A 12,298-nucleotide genomic window follows, 5' to 3' on the forward strand; every position below is an offset into this window, starting at 1 on the left:
CCTCCGTTCCAGGCCCCCCTCTGGCACTGACAAGCACAGGGACCCAGGTGACCATGTCTCTGCACTTGCTCTTGGTTTCCCTCTCTTGTAAAGTTGGGCTTCTTGCCCCAGCTTAGAGAGAATGCGCATGCATATCTGTGACATATTTGGTCTGAAGACTGGTATGCAGCAGGCGCTCCATAAATACCTGTACGTATTAGGGGAAACCAAGAACCAGAGACAGAAAGTGAGCTGTGGTCGCGTAGCAAATCCACGGCACGGCCTAGCCCTCCCCTTTCCTCACACAGCCCACCCCACCCCACCCATCTGTTTTCTCCAAGTGCAAAAATATTTTTACCTCTATCTGACATGACAGTGCTCCAGCAGGTGCAGAGTTTCTTTTGGGGGTGATGAAGGATTCTAAAATTGACTCTGGTGATGGTGGCACAATTGTGTCAATGTACTAAAAACAATTAAATTGTGTACTTTAAGTGAGCGAATTGTGCGGCATGTGAATTATATCGCGATAAAATGTTATTTTAAAAAATATAATGTGCAAGAAAAAGTGGCAGACTAGGAGTCAGAAGACATGGCTGCATGGATTCTTGGGCCCCGTTCCCTTCCCCGGTGACTTGGATCCTATGCCCCACTCTGGCTTCCTGCCAGCAATTTGTAGGGTAAATTGGAAAGTTGAGTCGTAATATGAGCAGAGTTGAAACCAGCATCAACAGTGTGGCCATTTCTATACAAATGAATCTCTTACTCTCCAAGATGACTGGCTAAAGAAATGAACAAATACTTTACCAAAGAGGAAAAAAGAAAGTGAAAAATACATGGGGTAAAATTTTCCTCCTCAGTTTTAAACAAAAGAGTGAAAATAAAAGCAACTTTAAGATACCGTTTTAAAATGGTAAAATTGGGGGCACCTGGGTGGCTCAGTCGGTTGAACATCCGACTCTTGATTTTGGCTCCTGTCATGACCCCAGTGTCGTGGGATCAATCCCCACGTTGAGCTCTGCACAGAGTGTGGAGCCTGCTTAAGATTCTCTCTCTCTCGGGGCGCCTGGATGGGTCAGTCGGTTAAGCGTCCGACTTCGGCCCAGGTCACAATCTCGCAGTTAGTGAGTTCGAGCCCTGTGTCGGGCTCTGTGTTGACAGCTCAGAGCCTGGAGCCTGCTTCGGATTCTGTGTCTTCCTCTCTCTCTGCCCCTCCCTAGCTCTCTCTCTCTCTCTCTCTCTCTCTCTGTCAAAAATAAATAAACTTAAAAAAAATAATTCTGTCTCTGCCTCTGCCCCCTCCCCTGCTTGTGCACACTCTCTCTAAACAAACAGCAAAGCTAAAAAAAAATAAAAATGGTGAAACTCTGTGCTGGCACAGTTGTAGTGAAATCAATATCCAAATACTGTTACACCATGTAAAATAGCACACTCACTCTTGGAAAGTGATAGACTAATATATTAAGAGCACCAAAAATGTTAAAATCTTTGACCCAAGCAATTCAATTTATGTTTGGGAGAGACATCCAACTAAATGAAAATGCTTCATGCATGAATATGTTCATCATAGTAGTATGTACAATATTGGAAATGTCGGCAGCTCGTGTCCAACAAATACATTATGGCTTATCCACTTGAAGAAATACTTATTGTCAGACCATTAAAAAGGAGAATTACAAAAACAGTGTACAGATAAGGAAATTATAAGTGACATAAATTAAAGGGGGAAAAGTAGGAGTTAACTTATGATAAAGGAGCCAAGAACATTCAAAAGGGAAAGGAGAGTCTCTTCAGTAAGTGGTGCTGGGAAAACTGGAAAACCACATGCCAAAGAATGAAACTGGACCACTATCTTATACCATATACAAAAATTAACTCAAGATGAGTTAAAGACTTGAGCATAAGGCCTGAAACCATAAAACTCACGGAAGAAAACATAGGCAGTAAGCTGCTTGACATTGGTCTTCATGACGATTTTTTGGATTTTACACCAAAACCAAAAGCAACAAAGGCAAAAACGAACAAGTGGAACCATATCAAACTGAAAAGTGTCTACCCAGCGAGGGAAGACATCAACAACACGAAAAGGCAATCTGCTGAATGGGAGAAAATATTTGCAAACTGTGTGTCTGATAGTTAATCCAAAATACATCAAGAACTCATACAACTCAGTTGCAAAACAAACAAGCAAAAAGCAACCCAATTAAAAAATAGGCTGAAGATCTGAATAGACGTCTTTCCAAAGGCATACCGACAGGTGCAACAGACACATGAAAAGACAGACGCTCAAATTCACGCATCATCAGGGAAACACAAATCAAAACCACAATGAGATATCGCCTCGCACCTGTCAAAATGGCTATTACCAAAAAGACCAGAAATAAGAAGTGTTGGCGAGGGTATGGAGAAACGGGGACCCTTGTGCACTGTTGGTGGGAATGCGAACTGGTGCAGCCACTGGGGAAAACAGTATGGGAGGTCCCCCCAAACATCAAAAATAGAACTACCATATGATCCAGCGTCTGAGTTCTGGGTATTTCACTGAAGAAAATGAAAACACGAACTTCAAAAGGTACCTGCATCCCCGTGTTCATTGCAGTGTTATTTGCAATATTACAAATCATGGAAACAACCTAAGGGTCCGTTGGTAGATGAGTGGATAATGAAGATGTGGTGTATGTATATATATGAAATATGATTCAGCCATAAAAAAGAATGAAGTCTTGCCATTTGGGAACTTGAGAACATCATGCTAAATGAAATAAGTCAGATAGAGAAAGACAAATACTATATAATTTCCCTCATGTGTGGAATCTAAAAACCAAACTAAGCCAAACCACTGAGCTCACAGACAGAGACAACGGATTGGTGGTTGCCAGAGCTGGTGGGTGGGGGTGGGCAAAATGGGTGAAGGGAGTCAAAAGGTACAAACTTCCAGTTCAAAAATAAATAGTTCATGGGGAGGTAATGTACAGTACGGTGACTCTAATAATATTGTAGTGCATATTTGAAAGTTGCTAAGAGGATAGATCTTAGAAGTCCTTATAAGAAAAAAAAATCTGTATGTACAGTAATAAATGTTAACTAGATTTATTGTGGTGATCATTCTGCAATATAGACAAATATTTTAAACCACTGTGTTGTACCCCTGAAACTAATATAATGTATGTCAGTTTTACCTCAATTTTTAAAAAAAAGGAAAGGAAAAAGTAGGAAGCAAAAAATTATGTGTTGTATAATTGTAACCAAGTACAACTCTAAGTAAACTCATAGACATTATTGGAGACCAACGTAGCATTTGTGTCCTCCTTTGTTTTCAGCATGTTCTTTCTCCACCTCCCTTGCAGCTACAGATAGTCATGTTCCCATTAAGATATAAACCAAAGTCTCCTGGAGGAATTCAGAAAAATCTTTTTGCTTTTCTGATAAAAGGGATTATCACTGTTTTCACCATCCTCTCCTCCTATTCTCTTCTGTCTGGAATGCAGGTGAGGTGCCTGGAGCTGCAGCAGCCATTTTGTGACCATGAGGCCCCAAGAGGTTGAAAAGCAACCTATCGAGGATGGTAGGAACAGCAAGATTTAAAAATCCTGGGTCGATGGCATCATTGTGCTGCCTCCCAACCTAGAAACCACCTACTGTCAGTCTTTTGTTATACAAGGAAAATAGGCCACCATTTCTTTATTTTATTTTTTTAAATTTTAATGTTTATTTATTTTTGAGAGAGATAGAGAGAGAAAGAGAGTGTGAGCAGGAGAAGTGCAGAGAGAGAGGGAGACACAGAATTCAAAGCAGGCTCCAGGCTCCAAGCTGTCAGCACAGAGCCCGACGCGGGGCTCGAACCCATGAACTGCGAGATCATAACCCGAGTTGAAGTCGGATGCCCAACCAGCTGAGCCACCCAGGAAGTCACCCAGGAAGCACCGTTGTTGTTAGTTGCAACTGAGAGCATTCTTAACTGATACGTGGACAAAGACGTGAAAATACACTGGACGGTGTATGAGATTTGCAGGTAGATAAACGGATTCAGATCCCATTTCTTCCATTCTGTTTTTGTATCTGTGAGTTCAGGCAAGCCACTTTGCCTCTGAGCCTCAATGTCCTCAGCAATGAAACGGAGCTAAGGACACCCACCTGTTGGGCTTTTCAAGGCTAGAATGACAAGGCAGATTTAGAAGTGCTTAGTGATATGATATCCATGTTTAGTCTTATCAAACTAAAAGTCTGAACTGATACAAAAACAACAAATGAGCTCATTGTGGTAGGAAGGGGAATTTGTCATGAATTTTCTCCCTTCCTTCCTTCCTTTCTTCCTTCCTTCCTTCCTTCCTTCCTTCTTTCCTTCCCTCCTTCTTTCCTTCTTTCTTTCCCTCCCTCCTTCCTTCCTTCCTTCCTCTCTTCTTTCCTTCCTTCCTTCCTTCTTTCCTTCCCTCCTTCCTTCTTTCTTTCCTTCCTTCCTCCCTCCCTTCCTTCCTTCCTTCCTTCCTTCCTCTCTTCTTTCCTTTCTTCCTTCCTCCCTTCCTTCTTTCCTTCCCTCCTTCCTTCTTTCTTTCCTTTCTTCCTTCCTTCCTTCCTTCCTCTCTTCTTCCCTTCCTTCCTTCCTTCCTTCCTTCCTTCCTTCCTTCCTTCCTTCTTGTCCCAAGTAATCTTTAAGGCTGCTCTTGCTCTCTGGCTTCCAGGCAGTGACCCCACCTTTGAGTGGAGTGTCTGGACCTGAGACAGAGGGCTGGCTTTCGGTCCTGTGTGAAGGTAGCGGTAGGTGGAGCTCGAGGCTCACGGCAGAGCTGGGCCGGGGTGCTGGGCTCTTCACCTGGTCCTGGCAGGCTGGCGGGCACTGGGGAGGCTGAGCATCACGGCTGTGACTCGAGGTAAAAATAATCAGGGAAGGACAGCTGCTTCCTTGTCAGCAACCAAGAGGGAAATAAAGCTCATGTCCCCTCCAGCGAAAACCTGCTCTCCGGGTCCCCTGGCTCCTGCCACCAACTGCTCGAAGTCTGCGTGCCAATCCAATTTGAACGCCTGCGATTCACCCCAGAGACGGCTTATTTTAACTTCATCAAGCGCAGAGAAAAACATCCAGACTGGAGTAAATGGGAGGGAGGAGAAGCCGCTTGGGGGCCTAGGCCGGGAACGGGGCCCAGCGCTTCTGCCCCTCCAGCGGGTAGACTTGGGGTCCCCTCCTCCTGACCTGGTTCAACAATTGCCCATGTGGTTAATTCAGCCGAGGCTCAGTGTGCGTGTCATGGGTGTTCCCTGAAATCAAGGGGGTAAGTTAACCACACGGTCCAGCTCAGAAGTTCGTCTCTGATGTCCTCAACCTCCTGTCCTGTCCCCTCTCTTCTCCGGTGCCCTCTCTGGGGCTGTAGCGGAAGGCCCAGATGTGCCGTATTCTCTCAGGCCTCCGTGCCTTTGCACGGCCGCCGTGCCTTCCACCTGAACTGCCTTTCCTATTTCTCTGTCCACAAGTTCTAGAGAGTTCCCAGTCATTCCTTAAGACTCTGCTTTCTTGGTGTCACTGGCTGCTTCCACGCCCCTCCAGGCAGATTGAGCTGTTCTCTGTGGGTCCCCCCAGGATTCTGTTTTAGCAAGGAAGTGGGGTGTCTCCTCTCCTTCCTTCTTGTCCTTTTTATCCATCTCTCCTCTCCTCGTTTCTGGCGAACATACGCAGCCTCTCCTCTCCACCAGGCCCTCTGTTAGCTGCTTGGGACAGATGCAGATCCCAGCTAGTCCCTGCCCCCAGGTGGGGTCTCTGGAGACAGTTGTCAGCATGAGGAGAGGTGATCTGTGGGGGCAGCCACACAGCCGCCTCCAAATGACAAAGTGAAGGATAGTGTTTGCGTTTCTCGTTTTCCTCCTTTATTATTATTATTTTTAATCAAGGGATGGCACAAGGAACATTTCTGACTTCTGCTCTGATTACCAGGGACTCACATTTTAGTTTATTCATTACTCTCTTGTTTTTGTGAGCATGCGGTACCTTATTAATGAAAATAATAACAAAATAACAAATACTTAAATAACAAAGTTTAAATACTATGTATCAGAAAACCCAGTACATTAAATAAAAAATTAAAAAATTGAGATAATAATAAAAGAACTGTAATTTAAAATTAAAATTTTTTTATGTTTATTTATTTTGAGAGAGAGAGAGAGAGAGAGAGAGAGAGAGAGAGAGTAGGGGAGATGCAGAGAGAGTGAGAGACACAGAATCTGAAGCAGGCTCCAGGCTCTGAGCTGTCAGCACAGAGCCTGAACAGGGCTCGAACCCGAGAACTGCGAGATCGTGACCTGAGCCGAAGTTGGACGCTTAACTGACAGAGCCACCCAGGCGCCCCTCAAATTTAAAAAAAAAGTTTTTTTTAATGTTTATTTGTGAAGGAGAGAGAGAGAGAGAGAGACAGAGCACAAGTGGGAGAGGGGCAGAGAGAGACAACGGAGACCCAGAATCCGAAGCAGTCTACAGGCTCTGAGTTGTCAGCACAGAGCCGGACACAGGACTTGAACCCACAAACCGAGAGATCATGACCCGAGCCGAAGTTGGACGCCTAACCAACTGAGCCACCCAGGTGCCCCCCAATTTTTTTTTAATGTTTATTCATTTTTGAGAGAAAGAGGGAGAGCATGAGTGGGGGTGGGGGTCGGGGGGACAGAGAGAGAGAGAGAGAGAGAGAGAGAGAGAGAGAGAGAGGGAGGGAGGGAGGGAGGGAGGGAGGGAGGATCCGGAGTGGGCTTTGCACCGACAGCAGAGAGCCCAATGTGGGGCTTGAACTCATGGACCATGAAATTACGACCTGAGCCCAAGTCGGACGCTTAACTAACTGAGCCATCCAGGTGCTCCTGAAAGTAATTTTAAAATTAAGGTTTACTTTTTTGCCTGGCTTAGTCTTGCTTGCCCTGCCTCCCCAGGGGGGCATTTAGTCTGCATGCATGGTTAGGTTAGGAAAACGCAGTGTCCTGGGCTCCAGTGGGATGAAGAACTTACCTTCTGCCACCTCCCTGCTCTGGGGTAGGAATCCGGGGCTTGTTGATCTGTGACCCCCCCCCACTGCTGAGCCTGGGGGGTCAGTTGTGCAGGGACAGGACTCGGGGCTGGACAGAAGTTGTCCGTTCTGCAGGTCTGGTAATTTGGAATTTCTGGAAGTTGTATTGTTTCTCAGGCCGCATCGGAATGGCCTGGCATCCGGGAGAGAGTGTTAGCACAACCCAGGCTCAGTCTTGGGGGGTGTGGGGTGGGAGATAAGGGGATGGGGAGGGTGGGTGCTGCTGAGGCAGGCCTTTTGGAGGGTAGGTAGACGGGGTGAGAGGCAGAAGGTGGGATCCTAGATGTGTGTGGGACTGGCAGGGAGGGAGCGATGACAGACCGGGAGATAGAAAAGAGGGAACTGGTGTGGTGGCTCAGAGAGGTAAAGCAAGTCACCCAAGGCCACACAGCTGCAGTGGCTGAGGTGGGCTTTGACCTCAGCTCTGTCTGACTCCAACACCCACACTCACCTCCCGTGAGTAGTGGGCGGGGCCAGCTTGAGACACGATCCCTGGGGTTGACCTTGGAGTCCTCCACACCTTTGTCCTCTTGCCTCCACACACTGTGGCCTCCAGATGGACCTCCTTGCAAGAGGTCAGGCTGACCCCAGTGGGTTCCTTCAATGGTGTCCACACCTGAAAGGTTGGATAGGGAAGCTATCCCGTGAAGACCGCCACAGAGTAGGGTGGAGAGTGCCCAGCCTGGGGGTCAGGCCAACTGGGAGTCCCCACGTGCTAGCTGTAGTAGGCACCCATCGCTTCCCGGGTGCCAGCACACCCCCTTCTTCGGGGAAATCCCCCTTCGCCACCACTCATGTGACCCCACTCTGGCTGCCTCTCCTCAAAAGCAAACAAATGAGGAACACAAAACACACCAACTGTAGGCTTGGGCCACGGTTTGTCCATTTCTCTGGTCATGTGTGGAGCTGTGGAGTGAAGAGAGCAGGGGCCCTGACTCGGAGTTTCTGAGTAGGAACAATGTGAAATCAGAACTGCTTGTGGCCAGGTATCATGGGGTTAAGTTTGGCTGCCTCTAACAAAAATTGCAAATAAAAGTAGTTTAAACGTGCAAGGGTTTGTTTGTCATGTAAAAGAAGCCTTGTGGTGTCCAGTCCAGGGCTCATATTACTGGCATGGACATCCAGCCTCATGTCATGGCCCCAAATGGTTGCCAGAGCTCCAGCCATTACACCCACGGTTTAGGCAACAAGAAGGAGAAAGTGGAGAAGGGCAAAAGAGGTGCTCCCTCCAGCGGAGTCAGCTTGTCTTCCCTTAGGCAACCTTCCTATAAATACCATAGAATACCTTCATTTACATATCGCTGGTCATAAAGGAGAAATGTTATTTATCACCTGGACATTTTACTGTCCAAATAAAACCAGGCTTTCATCTCTGCCAGGGGCTACATTTCTTGTTGTATCCGTATGCAGGGGGAGGGCATAAAGCAAGCCAAGAGGAGGGCGCTCATGAGATAGGAGACAGAAAGGAACAACCACACAGAGAGGGAAGGAGGGTGGAAGGGAGAGAAAGGTACAGAGACAGGCAGAGAGAGAGAGAGAGGTTGAGGGACTCACTGAGTCCCTGAAGGCAGCCCCCTCCTCGGTCTTCCTGGTCTCCTGCTCCAACACATGCTCCTTTTTCTCAAGTGAGGTTGTACTGAGTCTCTGTCACTTGTAACTGGAAGAGCAGGCAAGGATTTACCTTTTGTGAGCCTTGATTTTTTTTTTTTGTTGTTCTGAGAAATGGGGATCCTATTGCCCACGAGGCAGAGCTGTGACAATGACTAATGGTGGCAGTGCCCACCAAGCACACAGCACAGGGAGCCCTGCCCGGGCATCCTGTGACCTGGAGCACCTGCCGTTTCTCCTGTTACTTCCTCCTGTCCAACTCCAGCGATTCTGCACCACGAGGGTTTACATGGAAACTGCATCATGTCTGACCCAGGGAGCTGGCCAGGCTCGGGTGAGTTTTCTGGACGCCTGCGTAGTGTGGGGTGAAAACTGAAGAAGCCAGAAAAACGGAGAAAAGGGAAGGGCGGGGCTGGAGAAGTGCCAGGGGCAGAGAAAGCCACTGCCACCTTGTTCTAGGGGCATTGTCAGAGCCTGAGGCCGGGTGCCAGGGTGCCAGGCATCGGGGAGTCCATTCTGAGCTTGGACACTGTGGTGGACCCTGTTCAGGACCCTTTCCTGCTCCTTCTGGGAACAACACCTGATTTGGGGGGAGCCCCTCCCTTAAAGGTAAGCCTCTGTGCTGTTGGGAAGGGCTGATCCTGCTCGGTGCTCCGTGGGTGGTATATTTGTTTTCTAATTACTGCCATAGCGAATTACACAAATTTAGCTGCTCCGTATATCACAGATCGATGACCTCACAGTTTGGTGGGTCAGATCTCTCCGTCGGCTCAACTGGCTGGCTCCTCTGCTCTGGGTCTCACAAGGCCAAAATCAAGGTATTGGCTGGGCTGTGTGTGTTTCTGGAGGTGCTGTGGGTAAATCACTTGCAAGCCCATTCAGGGTGTCAGCCAGATTCTGTTCCTATGGTTGTGGGACTGAGGTCCTTCTTCCTTGCTGGCTGTCATTCAGAGGCTGGGCTTTGTCCTGGAGAATCGTGTGTTGTTGTTGTGTGTGTGTGTGTGTGTGTGTATGTATATGTATGTGTATATATATATATATATATATATATATATATATATATATGTATATATATATATATATACACACACACATATATGTATATAAAAATATATATGTAAATATATAGAAAAATATATATATATAAAACATATAGAATATGGAGAGGGAGACAGAGACAGAAGGACAGATTTACTTTAAGGAATTGGCTTGTAGAGGATTATTGAGGCTTGGTCAATCCAAAATCTACAGGGCAGGCTGGTGGGCTGGAGACCCAGGAAAGAGTCGTAGTTCAAATTCAAATGTAGTTGGCTGGCAGAATTCCTTCTTGCTCTGAGGAGGTCGGTCTTTAGTTCTATTAAGGCCTTCAACTGATTGGATGAGGCCCACCCACACTACAGAGGAGAATCTTCTTTTTTTCAGGCGCCACTGCTTTACATGTGAATCTCATCCAAAAACACCTTTACAAAAACATCCTGAATAATGTTTTGCCCAACATCTGGGTAAAACTTGACACATAAAATTAACCCATCATAGAGCAGTACCTAGGTTAGTGCTTAGTTGAATAGCCAATGATGGAAATCAGGCTGGGGAGGGCATCTTTAGAATTCTGCCTCCCACAGGGGGGCATATAACCCAGGTTTATCCAGTCAGGGTATGATTCTATGTCCCCGGCCCAGGAGATGGGTTGTAGGATGGACACATGACCCAGGTAGCTCCCTGGGTCTCCTACGAGAATTGCCGAAGGAGTCATTGCAACTGGGGCAGCCAGACTGGGAGAATGGTGCTCATCTCTGCCATGCTTTAGGGAAAAGTCAAGTGAACGCAAAGCCAAGCAAGAAGAGAGCAAAACCAAGAACAGGAAGAAGTTCTTGAGGCTATTATTTGTGTGCTGAATCCAGCCATCTCTGAAGTCGGCACTGATCAGTGTTGCTGAAAACCGATTCTCCCAAGCCAGTTCACCGCCAATCAATTAACGAATGATTACATCTCTAAAGAAACAGGCAATTGGCCAAATGAATTGAATGTATCTGTTAAACAAAAATTATTTCTTTTCACTAGGGCTTAGAAGCACGTCCATGACCCCTGTAGCCAGAGAATTAGCTCCTGGCATCCTGCTGCTCCAGTAGATGGGACATCTGGTGACTACGGGATTGAGCTATGCATCACGAGCTGGCATTTCGGGTCCTCAAAGTCTTAGGTCCGGTGGGTGCAGTGGCACCACCTCATCATATATGAAAATTGTACATTAGTGTTTGGGTTCAACCAGGTTCAGAGGACAGAGCTCTGTGACTCTGAGGCCCGGGCCTGGGGCTCGCGAGGGCTGCTGTAGATACTCACCCTTCAGGCCTCAACTCCAAGCCTCCTGCCCCCCTCTCATAAGGACCCTATGACTACACTCCGGCTGCAGCTCTTTTCCACTTGACCTCGAGGCTTGGCCACTGCCCTACTCTGGATGCGGGCTCACGAGGGCAGGTCACTGGGCTCAGCCTCTCTCGGCTGGAGACCGAAATGAACAAGTCTGCCTCTGATCCAGCAACACTCACAGAGCATCTGTTGTATGCCTGGCACTTCATTTGCTTTTGCCAATCAGAGGGGCAGGCTTCTCATCTCCTTTGTGGGCATGGAAGACTCAGAGAAGCCAAGCGGCTTGCCCAAGGTCACACAGAGCAGAAGTAGCAGGTTGGAAATGAGGTCCAGGGGACTCAGGCCCATAGACGGGCCTCAAGGACGTCAGCCTCTCCTCATCTCCGAGTCATTTTTCCAGGGCCCCCAATTTTAGAGTTCTAGCTCAGTTCCCTCTGAGTTCCGCAGGAGTCGGCTGGGGGCTCTTGGGAACAGAAGACATTAGGTTTCCTGTGCTGGGGGCCCCCTGCCACCCGGCCCCAAACTACTGTCACCTTTTAATAGATTTCTCAGGGAATGAGTAATTTGTTGCTGGTGCCGGCTTGGCATTCGGCAGGAAGTCCCTGCAGGCCTGGAAGGTCAGCATGGAGCCACTCAAAGGCAACCGCTGGAGGAAGATAGTGGGTCAGTGCTGGCCGCTTAGCACAGCTGTGCCGCCAATTACTGCCCGGCCTGCTTCCTGCCGCAGACGTGCCCAGGGCCAGGGCTTTGAACCCTCGCAGGGAGGCCAGCTTCCAGTAAACAACCCAGGGCAGCGGGCAGATTGACAGCAGAAATGCGGGCGGCCGGCCGGCCACTGGTGCTGCTCACTGCTTCTGCTGGCAGATGGACAAGACCACAGTCCCCTGGGGGTCCCCCGGTCAGGGGCTCGGGGGCCGTCAGAGCGTCTGAGCCTCACTGCTGGGTAGACAGGCTCCTGCCACGTCCAGGGGGATTTCTAGGCCATAGTTTCTGGGCCACCGAAGATGAATTTTTTTCTGGGTCGGGAAATGAGCCTGGTCTGGGACCCCTTCCCAGCCACCAGCCTGGGAGCAGGGATTTGGAGAAAGAACTTGCAGACGGACAGCAGCGTCCTGCTTCTTCCTCTCTCCCCAGGAAAGCTCCAGAAAGATCTGGGGTGCAATGGTGGCACTGCCAGGCTCTCCAACACCATCTTATTTGGCAGCTGAAAGGAAGGAGGTGCGCTCACTGCACGACTCTGTTTATGTGAAGTTCTAGAATGTTTGGGTATTAGAAAGTGATGGTCTCTTTGAGGGACCGACTGGAGG

This window comes from Prionailurus viverrinus, chromosome D4 (assembly GCF_022837055.1).
Source record: "Prionailurus viverrinus isolate Anna chromosome D4, UM_Priviv_1.0, whole genome shotgun sequence".
Lineage (NCBI taxonomy): Eukaryota > Metazoa > Chordata > Mammalia > Carnivora > Felidae > Prionailurus > Prionailurus viverrinus.